Source organism: Mastigoproctus giganteus, chromosome 4 (genome assembly GCF_048544385.1).
Source record: "Mastigoproctus giganteus isolate SK-2022 chromosome 4, ASM4854438v1, whole genome shotgun sequence".
Lineage (NCBI taxonomy): Eukaryota > Metazoa > Arthropoda > Arachnida > Uropygi > Thelyphonidae > Mastigoproctus > Mastigoproctus giganteus.
Genome location: NC_143578.1, coordinates 129,540,475 through 129,556,443, shown reverse-complemented (window position 1 = coordinate 129,556,443; position 15,969 = coordinate 129,540,475). Strand labels below are relative to the sequence as shown.

Below are 15,969 nucleotides of genomic sequence, written 5' to 3'. Positions count from 1 at the left end.
CACGCAACCCATAATCACTAAAAATAATTCCCAAGAAATTAGTTCGTCGTTAACGCAAAAAAATCTCATAATACACAGTGTTCGGAGTTATTTGGAAACCATCTTAATAAAGAAAACGCCTAAGAAAATATTTTCGACAAAGGGTTACTGAAATATTCAGACAGAAATTGGTTTTATTTGTAAACGTGAACAGACGAAGAATGTTCAATGATCATCTTCAAAGGAAAGAACTATTTTTATTAGTCTCGCTCTCTCTAGTTTTTGTGCGAGAAATAATTTCTTGGAAAGATTCTTGGTGAGAATAACAAGCCTCAGACGTCATATCCGTGTGTAATACGGACCTCGAAATGGGGAATAGGTTACCTGCAGTTTAATCATCGAAGGATCCAATATTCCATGGCTAGGAATTTGTTCTGCTATCAAGTGGGTCTTGAGGACAGATCATTGAAGTATATAGTAGCACGGGCGTAAGGCATCTTTCCATATGCCCGTTTATCAGCGAGAAATTGTAGTAACTGCAAGTTCTTTCTGGTTGTCCCATAAAGAAACACGTGTTTTCTCTTTTGGTCATGAATTGTCAGTGGAAGGTGGAATCAGCCTGCCGGGCGGCATCTAGCTGTGGGATCACATTCTTTGAATTCTGTCCCAGTTCACGGCGACTTCAATGTTCCTCGTTCATCTCTTTATTATAGACATCTGGGACCATCTGAAAATTACATTTATAATAAATTACAAGATAGTCAACAGTGTACGAAACACTTTATTAGAAATAAGTTTCTACGCAACAAAACTAATAAATACCTAAATGATGAGGATAAAAGATTTAAAAGTGCATATAAACATAACATCGATTAAAATTCAAAAAACAATAAAATAGAATCAAGAATTATTTACAATCGAATAATTAGAAGCAGGAATGTCTTTTTCGGAAGAATTAGGTGGATTCAGGACTAGGAAGGCGCTTTTTTGAACTATTTCTAAGAAGGTAAACCAGACATTAGTATAGGCAATCGCAACAACTCTGTAACTAAGAGAACAATGTCTCCCCCCCCCCCCATATTTCCAGTCTTGAAAATAACATGTAATAACTTGAAGTGAGCAATTTTAAAAAATATATTTAAGTTTCGTATTTGCAGTCTATTAGAAGAAAGCTAACAGCAATTTATTTCATAAATTTATAATGGTTTGTCAGTGATTTTTTTAAATATAAAATTCGCAGAAAACAGCACTTCCCCCTCCTCAATTCTACACTACCTCTGTTTTAGCAAACTGGTATCTATAACAATTTTAAAATTCACCGCATTGCGTACTTCCATAACAGAAAGTAAGTAATTTAACTAATAGATGGCGCCATGTGAAACGTCTAAAATGGAATATTTATGACTCAACGAAGAGAAATTAAATACATATTTTATTTTCTCTTAACTACATTTAACTTTGCATTTGAAATGAAAATTCGGGAAATGTGTGAAGAAAATAGTGAGCCTTGGTTTTTTCTTTATTCTCCAAGATGTCACTATTTAATGCGTACAGTACATAGAAATTCGTTCTACGTAATCGCATGGCATGTATTATTCAACGTATTATTGAATAATGTTTATAGCGAATCATTATTGGGAAATTCGACAGAGTTGGGTAGCCCAATTGACAGTTTTTCCAGTTTTGCCTGAATTACCACAGAATATATTGACATAGCTAAAGTATGACGAATCCCAGCTATCGGCACGGAACTGAAGAAAAATATCCGAATAACTGAATTTGTAATTTATTTTTAAAATATGACTACGGCTGTTATTTAAATCAACAAAGCCTCTGAGCAATACGTTATGGCTAATTGTTTATCCCTAAAATATCAAACCTTTTAGCTATGTGCAGTTACACAACAGCAATTTATAAATTATTTTATATATAAATTATATAAAATTAAAATTAAATAATAATGATAATTAAATAATAATAAAATTATATAAATTATTGATACATGTTCCTTCTACTGTACTCTTAAACTTTTTTTTTTTTTGCTTCTGTCTATGCTTGTTCCCATTTCTCTGCGCTTTTCCATTGTGCTGCCCTCCAATTTTATTTTACATTCCACACTACATGTTGTTGATTTGAAATGCAGAGGCCTGACGTAGCCCAGTGGTCAGGAGCGAGAGTGCATAGCACGCGTTACTTGAGTGGACCGGGGTTCAAGCCCGTGACTACTAAATACGATAAATATTTGTATTGACGATTTATTGTAAACTCTACTGACTTGGTTGTCGTGCCGGAGTATAAACAGAAAATTTATTTATACGCAGCCTCTGATGTTTGCCGATATTTCTTTATTGCTTTATTTCTCCAGCCCTTTCATTTTTCTTCATAACGTGTGTTACGAGATGTAGATTATCATTTCATGCAACATTTTCTTTCTACATTTATCGAATTATTTCGCAAAGGCAAAGATGCAGTTTTGATACTTGAATGTGAGCACCAGAAATCCAGAACTGAAGGCTCTTTGTTAACGAGAAACCCTCGCCACTAGCTGTTCTTCCGCATACCCTGTGGAATGTATGGAATTTTTCAAACCACCATGGTCGGGTCAGTCGGTCTTGGGCAACTTATTGCATGTTTGCAATCTCCAAGAAACTCGAGTTTTTGATCAGTCAAACAGGAAATCCGGCGATAGAATATGCACGTTTCACAGACCAAATATACTGGTGGCCCACTACCTCCGTAATTATTCTATGCAACTCATTTCGGCATATGGAAAATGATGGGTTTTTTTTTGGCAAATGCAGAAGAACTCATTTCCAACATTTGTCTATTCCAATACCAACTAGAACAAGTATATAAATTGAGTCAATTCTTTGGATTAACTGTTCTTTTTCTGAAACTCCAGACATCCTGATAGTTCAGCCCAGAAGAAATTCCTTCAGAGGAAATGGAGATTTTAACGCCTGAAGATGAACATTTTCTACATGTGACAATCTGTATTGCTGAGAGGTTGTTTCGGTTTACCAGCAGCTGCGTGACAATGGTGACCAATTATATTCAAGTCAACTCATTAAAGGTGCATTTATGATTGCCCAATCGCTATGCGTTTCAATTGCTGACATGCTCTGGGGACCATTAATGGTGGTCTATGTGGCTTGGGATACGTTACTTTGTGTTACTTGGGATGTATGGGAGCTTGCAGACTGCCAAAGGATTGTGGTTATCAGTAACATTTCGCAAGACAAACATCAGAGAAAGAACGGCTGCGCTTGTCTAGTGCATTCAAAGAATAGTGTCATTCGATTAGATGCTTTGAAGAAAAAGAAAAGGCCTGGAAGACTTCAATGAACAGACACAACTGTAGACAAAAATGTAAGGTGACAGAGCTAGGTGCTCAACGCGAAAGAATCCCCAGTTTTTGATAAAATATTTGAATTAGCCATATAGTGCAAGAAATCTACAGGCTTTTGCTGCACAGTCCAAAAAAAAGTAGATAAGAAAATTCAAATCATGCGCCTCCCTTTTTACGTAGTTAACTATCCAATCAATGACTCGCTGACTAAAAGAAAATTTCCTTGATCTAGTCTAACACTCTTCTCTTGTGATTTGAATTTATGGCCACTATTTTTCTAATTCTTTATTAAAGTGAAAATTCCGCCTTCATTAATTTTACTGACCCCTCTCAGAATCTTGTAAACCTCAATCAGGTTTAGAAGATTCTAACATGCTTTGTTGCCAACCCAGAGAATTTGTTATATGCGCGTACCATACTTCGCAGATCCCTTTCTTCTTCTTCTGTTTTTAATTCAATCCCATTAAGCGTATGTTATTTTCTCCAGACCTTGTATTTTGCAGCATTAAAACATAGCTGCTATTTTGCTGACAATTCTTGAAGCCTGTTCAAGCCATCCTGAAGCCCTGCGTGGCACTGATCTTTAACGACTCTCCAAATCTTTATATCGTCTTCAAATTTTGACATCACTTCCCTTATTCCTTCGTCGATGTCGTTCATGAAAATCAGAAATAACAGTGGTCCAAGAACTGATCCTTAGGGAGCCCACTTCTGACGTTACTCCAATCTTAAGAATATCCATTAATCACAGCCCTCTGCCTTCTGCCTTGCAACCCATCTTAGATTCATTCCAGTAATTCCACTATGTTCCAATATATAGTAACCTCTTTAAAATCAAAACAAACGTTGCTAAAATCAAAACAAACGTTGCTAAAATCAAAACAAACTATATCGAAATTGCTCCCTGCATCTAGTTTTTCAGTAAATGCGTCAAAATAGCTTACAAGATCAGTTAAACATGATTTTCCCCTAACAAAACCATGTTGTGCATTCTTCAGAATACTTCTATCTAAATGTCCCTGGATTGTACAATTAATCATTGCCTCCAAGGTTTTCCTTGCCACTGAAGAAACTGTATCTACCATTAGATCTTCCAGCCTCTTGTATCTTTAACGCCAAATATCACTATCTGCTTCTTCCTTCGATGGTTGAATTTCAATTAAATATGATCGCTGTCGAAAGTTTTTTCCGCCCCTGGATAAAAAAAAAAAAAACTTCATGGCCATTTCCAATGTATTAAGATAAGTGAAATTATTAGAGAAGCCACTCTTCTGATACTCATAAAACAATTTCTTCCGCGTACTCCTTCCCATATTTACTACTTCATTCCAACAGGTCAATTTTCGCAAGTCACTACCGCCAGTTTCATTCTTTCAGCTTTTCATCAGAGGAAGGAGGTGGTCATAAAATACCCTGACATAGAGGCGATCATTGATTCTGTTTAGATTCCTGCAGTTTTTCAGGTGCTTCAGTACCATATGTGACTAGCGGCGATAGATCGGGCTTTAAGGGGACAGGCCACTTGTGTCCACAACAAGGTGGCCTAGCGTATCTCAATGAGATGTATCCTTGTTTATCTAAGCAGACAATATGGATATAATCACCGTCCTCCCCACACCCAGTGGAAAAGGCCTGAGTAGGAATCCCATCAATGTTGAGAAGAATATTTATGGACTTTTTCAAAATATGGCTGCGTCAGTCAGTCAGTCTCATACGAGAGTTGCATGGTTTTTCGCCCAGAAAAAAAAAAGAGAAAAAAACCAGAGAGTACATGCAATTTACAGAAATAATACAAGCGGTTATGCTCGCAAGAACACGCATACAGTTGCAATTTACTTTCCATAAGTCTGGGCTTAATATCAAATCAAAGTTCACACTAAAACTGGCTCAAACTTGCATTCAGCTTGCCATCTTTGCGGTCCCATTTCATTTGTGACCCCATTAATGGTAATCATTTCCGGAAAATCGCGAAACAGCACTTACAGATAGCGAAGTATATCAGATCACCGTCTAACTCCTACCATTTTAGGTTGCGGAAGTGTAGTTTGATGTTTGATCCTTGCCCCACCAGGATCAATCCAATCTATACATCTAAATATTAGCTCCTGAAGTGGGCATGCAATGAATACAAGATTCCACCACAGCTCTGTACTACTGCACTTGCTAACTCTCTTAACACTTGCACGTTCGTTTCCTGCTATTAGAGATGAACGAAAGATCGTTGCCACCGTAAAATTAGTTGTAAATCCAGTTGTCGCTGTCACCAGCCTTAGAAATCTGGTATTAGAGAATACTCTCCGGGTGTTGAGGAACTGCTCAAACACTGGGCCCTCATCCACCGCAACTGAGTATTTCTAATCGCTTCTTTGCCTTGCCTTTTCAGTGCTCGCATTTAGCTGGAAACAAGATGCTGATCTGAACAAGTTCGCTGTTACGAGTATTTGGGTGTACAGACAGAGTGTTTTAGCTATGTTGAAGTGCTCTCTTCCTATGAGTTAGGATAAAGAGTTCATAATGTTTTTGCTACTGATGAACTACCGTCTCATACACAGTAAACCCTATAAGCTGACGTACTATGACCAGATTAGTTGATATACCCTATATCAACAACAGAGGCCTCCGTAGCCGAGTGGTCAGGAGCGGGAGTGCAGTGGCACACGCTCTTTGAGTAGACCGGGGTTCAAGCCCCTGACTGCTAAATACGGTCGATCTGCCAACTCGCACTAGACCAGCGTGGCAGATTATGGTCCATTTCCCTCAGCATGAATTGTTGAGGAGGCTTCCATCCTGCAGTTGATAATGGCTGCAATTTACTTTTTTTTATCTCAACAACAAAAAAAAAAAATAATAATAAGAGACTAATAAGTGACTCATATTCAACGCTATTTATTACATCATGCTATTCACTCTTGCATTGCGAAACCTGACTAAAATAATACAGCGTGAGACTCAATAAAAAAAAAAAAAAAAAAAAAAAGGGCACTGAGTAGTGCCTTTTCAGTATATTTTAACGATGCTCGTTGACACAATCCATGCTAAATCTTGCTTCACACTGTTTAAATTCACAATTCATGCTCAAATTGTATGAATGGAAATGCTCGTTCTCTAAGAACTGTAGAAAACAGTCCAAACCTGCAACAATTAATCAAACTGTGGGATCCGATCCCGAAGTAACCAGGTCTACCAACGCAAGGGACCTGAAAAGGGTCAAGGGGGCCCGATAGTCGTTTTTAACGAGCACGGAGGGCGGCTCATGCACAATTCTCAAAGGGTCCCGAATTCCTACTTTTTTTTTTTTTCTACACCAACACTTCACGTGAAAATTAATTTTACGAACATTGTCTTTGTCCGCCCCAATTTTTTGCTATTTTTCAGATAATTATTCTTGGAACTGTAAAAAACAACTTCAAGTTTTCAATATTTTTTCGCTGTCGTTGGTGGGCCCGACCGAAAACCGTCATGGATGTTTTCTCACCTCCAGAAAATCACTTGTACCATTGAGTCTCGTCTCGTCCCTTCCACATGTCAGACTTCAACATATTCTCGTAACGACTCATAACGTTCGGTGGGTATTTCCTCGAGTTAATCAGAAATTTGAAGTTCACGTGCTGCTCCACAAATTTTCAGATATTTTTGCGTTTCTGAAGCAAGAGTCACTTTAATTTAATATTCTGAGACACACACATCTTATGATCGTCGCAATGCCTCACGAAAAAGAAAAAAAAAAAAAAAAATGACAACATACGCACTGCAGCCATGTCGTTGGTGTGAATACAGCGCCTTACTGTGGCCATTCCTGGAACTTTCTCGCCACATCCTGTGCGTGTGTGTGCATACGCGCGCATACTCAATGCTGGAACAGTATTAAAGGATATCATTCAGTGGTGTATCATCCCATGTTGCAGGTGGTGCAGCTGCACTATGGAATTAAGCCTGTCCTCATGGAGCCCAAAAGGGAAATTTACATAAAAAAAAAAAAACCTGAATTAAATAAATAAAAAATAAATAAAGATAAGCCACCTTCGTACGGTACTGAATGTACGATCGTTCAGTACCCTACGAAGGTGGCTCATCTTTATCTGACAATCTTATACGTATCCTATTTAAATTCACTGTATGCTTTATCATCGTTATATATGATAGAGTGTAGTTAACGTTTAGGAGCCGCCCTACATAAAAAAAAAAATAATAATTAATAAAATAAAAACATAATTATGTATCCTGAGTATAAATACAAGAAGCTTGTATGATATATTCTCATCTCTCATGAGCAAGCAAAATTTCAGCTACTTCCACCGAACTGCAAGTTCTCTAAATTTATTTATATAATATTCACAACTTCAAGTCAAAGAACTTTAGTTTGCGTCTTAGTATTACTGATTCCAGCAGGGATAATGGCACTTCCCTTTAAAACCACGAGAGACAATGGATGTCACTCGTGCTTGTAAAGCGAATCAGACAATATTCTTTAAAAAAAAAAAAAAAACCATGTTTAAATATTCATTTAAACATGTTCATTTAAATATTAATTTAATTCAGATATTTCATTCCCATTCATCAAACTTATCTTTATTCTTTTTGTACCGATTTCAAAGGAACAACAATTAAAGATAATTAATATAAAAATAACATTAAGTTAAGTTATGTCGTGCTGCCATCTATTGGCACAATGGGCAAATACGGTTCAATGATGGATCAAATAAGTTAAAAATCTGTTGCATCCAGTAAGAGTTGAAAATAACTCCTGCCACTGACAGAGAGGAATACCCCACATTGCCAGTGGAGTATTGAATCTATATGAGACGAACAGTCCCATATAGATTCAATACTCCACTGGCAATGTGGGGCATTAGCATTAGCATTAGTAGAGGCATTTGATGCAAGAAAGCAAGCTTATGCAGCATCAGCCAAAAAATAAAAAAAAATAATAAAGTAAAATAAATAAATAAAAAATAACCACTTCCACTTCACCCCTCTGTTCGTTCGAAATACCTGTCCAGCTGAGCCTTAAACTTTTTTAGGCTATCAACTTCCACGACAAGGGATGGAAGTCTGTTCCACCAACCAACCACCCGCTGCCTAAAGGCAAATTTCCGCACGTCTATCCTACATCTGTCTTTCCTCAATTTGAATTTATGCCATCTCAAATGATTATTCTGAGCAAGAGGAAGAATCCCATCAGCACTGAGCATGCTCAAACCATTCAAGGCTTTATACACCTCTATCAGATCACCTCGCCGGTGCCTAGTCTCCAGACACTGTAATTTGCAAAACTTAAGCCTTTCTTCGTAAGAGCACCCCTTTGTTCCATTCACTAATCTTGTTGCCCTTCTCTGTACTCGTTCCAGCAGCTCTACATCCTTCTTGAAATGAGGCCTCCAGACCTGTATACAGTACTCTAGGTGTGGCCTGACCATTGCCTTATACAAGGCAATGGTCAGGCCACACCTAGAGTACTGTGTATTACTGAATAATCACCTCCTTATCCCTGCTAGAAAAATTCCTATATATCATTGACAATACACCATGAGCTACGCTTGCAGCCCGTCTGCACTGCTCAGAGAACTTCATATCTGCCTGCACAACCACCCCCAGGTCCCTTTCATTCTCTACCACTGTCAGTGTAGTACCACAGAGTTGATACGTTGCTCTGGGGTTGCTGTTTCCCATGTGTAGTACTTTACATTTGTCAATGTTAAACTTCATTTGCCACCTCTCAGCCCATCTGCTCAACCTTTCCAGATCCTGTTGCAGCAGCATAGTGTCAGTAGTGTCCTTGACAACCCTGCCTACCTTCGTATCGTCTGCAAACTTGGCCATTAAGCTTGATATACCATCATCAATATCATTTATCAATACAGAAAACAATAAAGGACCCAATACTGAACCCTGAGGGACTCCACTAATAACATTAGTCCACGATGAGCAGTGTCCATTAATTACCACTCTCTGTCTTCTCCCCCTCAACCACCCTTTTATCCATAGCAGCAATTTGCCTCCAATGTCACACTGCTCCAATTTGTGCAGCAGTCTTCCATGTGCAGCAGTATCAAAAGCCTTTCTAAGATCCAAGTATATAATATCAAAGTTATTCCCTGCATCCAGTTCTTTTGTGACTGCATCATAGTATCCAATCAAATTGGTCAGGCAAGACTTCCCCTTAACAAAACCATGCTGTGTCCGAGCTATAACTGAAGTCTTCTCTAGATGATCCTGCAGTGCTTCTTTAACCAGTGCCTCCATTAATTTTCCAGGAACAGATATTCATTTCCAGGTATTCATAAGTAGCATAGAAAATAAAAAAGAACATCTTAAAAAAATCATTCATTTATATTGGAATACAGTATAAAATACATTGCATTTCCCTCTAAGATAAGGCTATAAATTGATTTTTCCGGAGAGGGGTTTCCTTCTAAGTTTTGCATACGAGGGGCTATTCGATTTTGCAAGAGGGAAGAAATCCAGACTTTCTGCTGCACCACTACAGAAACTATAATACTGTATATTCATTGGAAGAGTTTTTAGGTGAGTCAATAGGCAAAATATTGTTAAGTGTTTTGAAAAGCAAAGAATAAATAAAAAACTGTTTCCTATAGGAAACAGTTTTGCTAGAAATTTATTCTTTGTTTTTATTTTTTCTCTCGGCAGTATAATAATAATAACAGCTACTAGTCGAATCTTAATTGCAAAAAAAAAATTAAAAAAATAAATAAATAAAATAAAATAAAAATAAATAAATAATAATAATAATAACTAGGGGGATACGTTCCCTGCTCGCCAACCCCCGCGCACATTTTTCTACGTAAAATGTAGAGGTATGACGGAATAAGTCAAATCTTTTCTACGTAAAAGACAACTGTTGAAACGCACTAATGTTCTTCCTCTTCCTTTTACTCCCATCCTTCAGCTATTTCCCTGATTCATGCTTTTGTTTTTCTTTTGTTCTCCGTCAGGAAGCTCTGGCGACCCCTGATGGAGAGCAGCCAGAGTACTGTGGACAGCGTGGCTCCACTCCGACTGGCGGAGTCACGTGGAGACCACCACTCGCAGGCAATGTGGAGTCCCACAAGGGGCCCCTGCAGCCAAGAAGCCAGCACAAACAACAAAACCCAACACTAAACTACACGTGCACAACACTTTTCTGGCTTTACAGCGGTTCTGTATTCATCACAAGAGTACTGATGGTACAGATATGAGAAACCACAGGTGGTGCCTTACGCAAACACTATGATCGATATCTAATCAGGAAATGACCTATCTAATTATTTACCTGTGCATTTGTAGTGACGTAATTGCCTGCCCACTTGTACCACGTAACCCGCATCCCTCTTCTCCCATTGGCTACCAAACCCCCAGCACGCAGCATTCAAGGTTTAATAAATATCTACCTACGATTACATAGGTCACTTAGGAAAAGTGTCTTTTGCTTAGTGTTCGATATTGTTGCATCCGAAAGAGCAGGACTAAAACATTTAAAATTGAAATATTTACGAACTATACAAATATTTAAAAAATATATAAAATACTAAACTATTTACAAAATATACCAAACTATGTCGGGTCCCTTCATCAGGTGACATTACAATGGAACATCAAATGATGCCATGCGTGGTCATGTATTACAGAGTGAAGCACGTGCACAAGGTTGGTGAACGCTATGGAGGCCATTGTCTTTCAATGGACGACAGCAATGTAATTATTTACCTGCACATTTGTAGTGACGTAATTGCCCACCCTCTTCTCCCATTGGCTCGAATAAATATCACTAGGAAGAAAACTTTAATGTATAGAGAGATAAAAATAAATTTTAATGAATAAGGGTTTTTTTTTTTTTTTAATATTAAGTTATCTACATATGTTTCATTTTGTACATCACGATTGTTACCGAGCATATAAATGAATCAAAAGTTATAAAAAAGTTATCGAAATAATAATTTTTCTTTTTTGGTTCATATGTTCACTAGTGACAACAAAAAAGTATTAGTACTTTCTTGGCTTCTCAAAGCTTGGAGCCTCCACTGTTCCTCTAGTTGTACTTAAATAATTATACAAAAAATTGAGGGAAAACAACATTACACACATTTTAATGTTGCAAGTGAGTTTGCTTCATGTATCTTTCTTTATATACGAGTATATTTTTCTACAAAGAAGTTATATTTTTATTATCTCTCTGTAATATAAATATACCGGAGAAAAGTTATTTGTGAGAATGTTTATCAGCACTGATGACGCTTGCATGGATTTTTCAAGGGCGAGCGAGACGTTTCCTTAGTGGCGCCAGTAGCAAGAAGTTCTTCTAAATAGTTCCCAGCTGGTGCCCTGACACTTCGGCGCCCCGGACGACTACCCTGTTCGCCCACCTTTAACACCAACCTCGTGAATCCTGGTATTTTTCTTATCTATATTTATATACTTGTACAGCATCTCCTTATTGCCTCCTGGTGACAGAATACATAGCTGCCTTTTACGCGTACATTTTAAATTTAAAAGGAAATTAGGTTAAAATTTAACTTATAGATGTAGACACGATTCCAGTGATGGTATTATGCTGGGACTCACTAAGTCTCGAAGAGTATTTTGATTAACCTCATTATGAGTTCAAAATTAATTAAGTTAAACATTTTTAAATACATTCCTTAACTTTTAAGTAGTATCTAGTACATATATGGATACCGTAAATTTTAATTCACTTATGTAAGATATCCATAGTTTATTTTTTAAATAATATTTTTGTTTATCCAACACCTCTCGCGAACTGTAGCACATATGCTTTCGCGTGTTGCGACTGCGCTGTACCAGCAGACGAAGGTGCAGACATAAACATGATTCTGCTTCCGTTACTCGCACAAATTTCCTCTTTTTAATTTATCAGAAAATGTGCAAATCGTGTTGGGAAGAAAATTTCGTTTTATATGAAAATCTATTATGCATTAGGGGTGCTGTAAGATGGGCAGAATCCTCAGCACGGTGTGCGCATCATTCCATAAATATCGCTAATCCTTTGAGACTAGGATCATGGCTGAAAATAAACCGAGAATTTATTACTTAGTTAAGGATTCTTCCCCTTTCAGTCTCTCACAACACAGCGTGATATATTACTACAAAAATGTAGTTCGCAGACAGAGTGAGGCTGAGCTAAGGGAAATGCTGTTTACCTGCACTTATCAGCACAGTGAACGCCTATCGTAGCTTTGCTAAGTAATGCAGATGGGAGTAATCGGGACTGGGAATGCGGAAAATCATTTGCTCGGGCGATGAGCACATCCCTCTAATGATAGGGGATGATTCTGGTGGAAACCAAAGCAGTTCGCGAAACACCGTTCTAATTATTAAAAGGTAATGGAGGTGGTGTTATAATCTGAAGAAATATTTTGTTCGTTCCAACCTGATCCAGTTGTTACAACTGAAGATAACTATCATAACAATATTAATGTCAAAATGAAGGGGGGGAGGAAGGTGCAGGGATGCGAATTACGTCATAGCAAAAGTTCAAATAGATATAAGATTTCAGCCATTGCTCGTATAGCTAGGACGGCCTTGGCCGAGAGATTGGCCTAATATAATTTCTCTTCCTTCAAAGGTAACACAAGAGGCAGTTTCCTTGAATTTATATGAACAGTCTTTAGAACGAAAAAGATAAATTGTACAGTTTCAATGTTAGAATCAGGTAATAAAAAGAGACGTCGTAAGAGTAATATAGTAACACCTCCCAGAAGACCATTTTTCTCTAGTTTTTTCATCAGTGAGATACAACCAATCAGTGTAACACCTGGCATCCAACGATAATTGCCCTCGTGGGTAGCACAGTTGGTATTATCACCGTCCTCCCAACACCAGATGGAAAAGACCAGAGTTCAAATCCCGTCAAAGGAATTTTTATTCGTCATTTTCTCAGACTAATTCAGCGTCAGTCTCAGATGGTTTTCCCTCCCAGAAACTGGATTTTCATCCAGCAAACAGAAAATCGACCGCAGAACAACGCAGTTTTTAGACATTATATATAGCTGAATGTGGCTAAGTCACTTAAACCGCACTGCAACTACAATCGCCAATGATAATTTGATTTATAAAGGATGTATAAGATTCATACTGAAGTGGTTTTGAGCAACGGACTTTAGGATTACTCAAAAGTTCGCACTAAAACTTCTATATTTTGATCTTTTGTTTGCCAACTTACTTATTAAAGTTTGCAGAATGTATCTGAAGTAGTAATTTTTAATTTTAAAACACGATTAAGACTGAAACTGAGGAGGTGAAAATGGATAGTTATTTGTTGGCTAGACCGTCATATTTTATTTCTTTGGTTCTTGACGTTTCTACTTCTGTTCTCCCTAAAGAGAGAAAAGGAGTAGAAACTTCAAGGTAGAAAATAAATACTGTAAATGATAAATACCGAAAGTAAAGATAATTGAAAATCAATATTGTTGTTTCGTTTAATGATGGAAATAATTCAGATAGGAGAGATACAGTAATTAAGTTGAATTAATCATTGGTATTGTGTATCGGAGTTTCATAAGAACTTGGGAAAATAAAAGGTAGAAAAATTTAAATGTACAAGGTTTGATATAAATTGGAAGACATTGATTTAGAGGCAATTGTAAAGTAAAGGCAAATTTTGAGAATATTAATCATGGTTAAATTTATATGTTCTCCGGTCAATTTGTCTGTTTTGCTGGACGAAAAACAAACTTGCTGTCCTCGCCCGAGGCCGACTAACTCAGCCACAGTATGAAAAAGTCCATGAAAGTTCCTCGCTTCATTGACAGGATTTCAACCTAGAAAGAATAGCGATTATAACCGCTGTGCTACCGCTAGAACCTATTCTTAAATTACGAATATATATATATATAATCCCTCATTACTTTCATCTTCCGAACACAAAATTATATTTGTGTGTGTGTAAAATATTCACAAAACTGGTAAATATTAAAGACAGGAAAAATATCATTAAATAAATATTGAAAAAAAAAAAGATAGTTTCGCTTGCTGCATGAAATTACTTTGCCCACCACTGTTCTAAACTACTTTAGTTATGTCTAGCAATAAACGATTTTCCTTCATTTTCCCAATCGGGAAGAGTTTGAGACCTAAGTGGCAACCAAATATATACAACAAATAACCTTGGAAAATCGATTAAATCCATTAATTGTATCCAACACTGAATGAAAAATAAAATGCATTTTACAACGGAAGACCATGTACAGACCCAATATTTACTTCGATCAGTTCTATTTAAAAAATACGGAGAATATAAATTAGAAACACTTCGTTTGGATTGATTATGAAAATGCATTTTCATAAGGTTAACAACACAAATTCTTCAATCTTGCTCGATGATAAAAGCGATCAATATTCAAACAAAAATATGTAGAGGAAATAAATGGAAATGGTAGAGCAGACCCAATAAAAATATGATCTGTAGCGCACGTTGCTAAATTAAAAATACCGATACATTTTTAATTTATATGTGGTGTTAATAAAACAGTTGGAATAATTTCATCCAAATATATTTTAGATACGAAACTATTCGTTGATGAAATTATCGTTTGCAAAATGCGAATATATAAATATAGGCACGCACTTAAACACATAATCAGAATAATAAAAATATAATTTCAGAGAAATAAAATAAAAATAGGCAATTAAGAGAGTGAAGTTAGAATTAAAATTATGCTAGGGAAACAAAAGAGAAGAAAAAGGCTAATGTTTTTTTTTTTAAATGTTATTTATTAACTATAATAAAAAGGAAAGAATAGAAGAAATTAGGTTGCATTTGAATGTTTAATGTTCCTCTCTCTAGAGGCTAAATATGAATTAATAGAGCAGCAATAACTTGGAAAGAACAGCTGGATTACAGGGTGGGGACAGAAGAAAAATGACGACATCACGAAACAACTGCTATCGACGGATCACGTCAAGAAATATGGAAGAAAACGGACTGAACACCTGGAGAGAATACCAAGAAGATTTATTAAGTGCAAGTCAGAAAGAAGGCTTGGGGCAGAACAATGATGCTCTTGCACGAGGCTGTAACAAGCGGAGTGGTCTGACTTCGTGAAAAGATGGAAACTTTTAAACAAACTCATCTCTTTAGACTCTGCAAGTTTAAAGTAACTGACAAGTGACCTTAGTACGTCCTTTTTCGCAGAAAATGTTCTGCACACTCTTGGAGTCCTGAATCCGTAGCTTTACTTATCAAAGCGTATCTTCACATCTTTGTGACTCTGTGGGTCTTAAGAGATAGAAGAAAGAAGTAAAAGGCAACCCAGATAATTCCCTCACCTCGTACATGAATTATATGACGCATCTTCACAACCATTATACCTGTCTTGCCTTTATCCTACTCGTCTCTCTCTCTCTCTCTCTCTCTCTCTCATTATCTACCGGAAACACCTGACAACTCCAAGCCATCAAATGTACTACAAAACATTTACAGCGAAGTCGAAGGATTAATTTTCAGACTGCTTGCTCTTCTGATCGTAAAGATTATGGGTCTGTTGTGGGCCCTCGACGGTGTGCATGCAATATAAGTAAAAATTATTATTAGCAGTTTAAAATGCTTCCATCGAATTTTCCAACGGGTTTTTCTGTTGTGATAAGATCTGAGTGACATTTTACAGAAATAAATAAATCGTATTAGA

At 37.0% G+C, this 15,969-nt stretch overlaps 1 long non-coding RNA gene across 1 annotated transcript in view; it reads right to left on the bottom strand.

Moving 5' to 3' along the window:
- Positions 1-248: 248 nt before the first annotated feature.
- Positions 249-15,969, bottom strand: part of LOC150087057 (uncharacterized) — a 52,598-nt gene continuing 36,877 nt past the window's right edge. The window contains exon 3 of the long non-coding RNA XR_016546899.1: positions 249-706. This is a non-coding gene — a long non-coding RNA (uncharacterized LOC150087057). The remainder of the gene's footprint in view (positions 707-15,969) is intronic.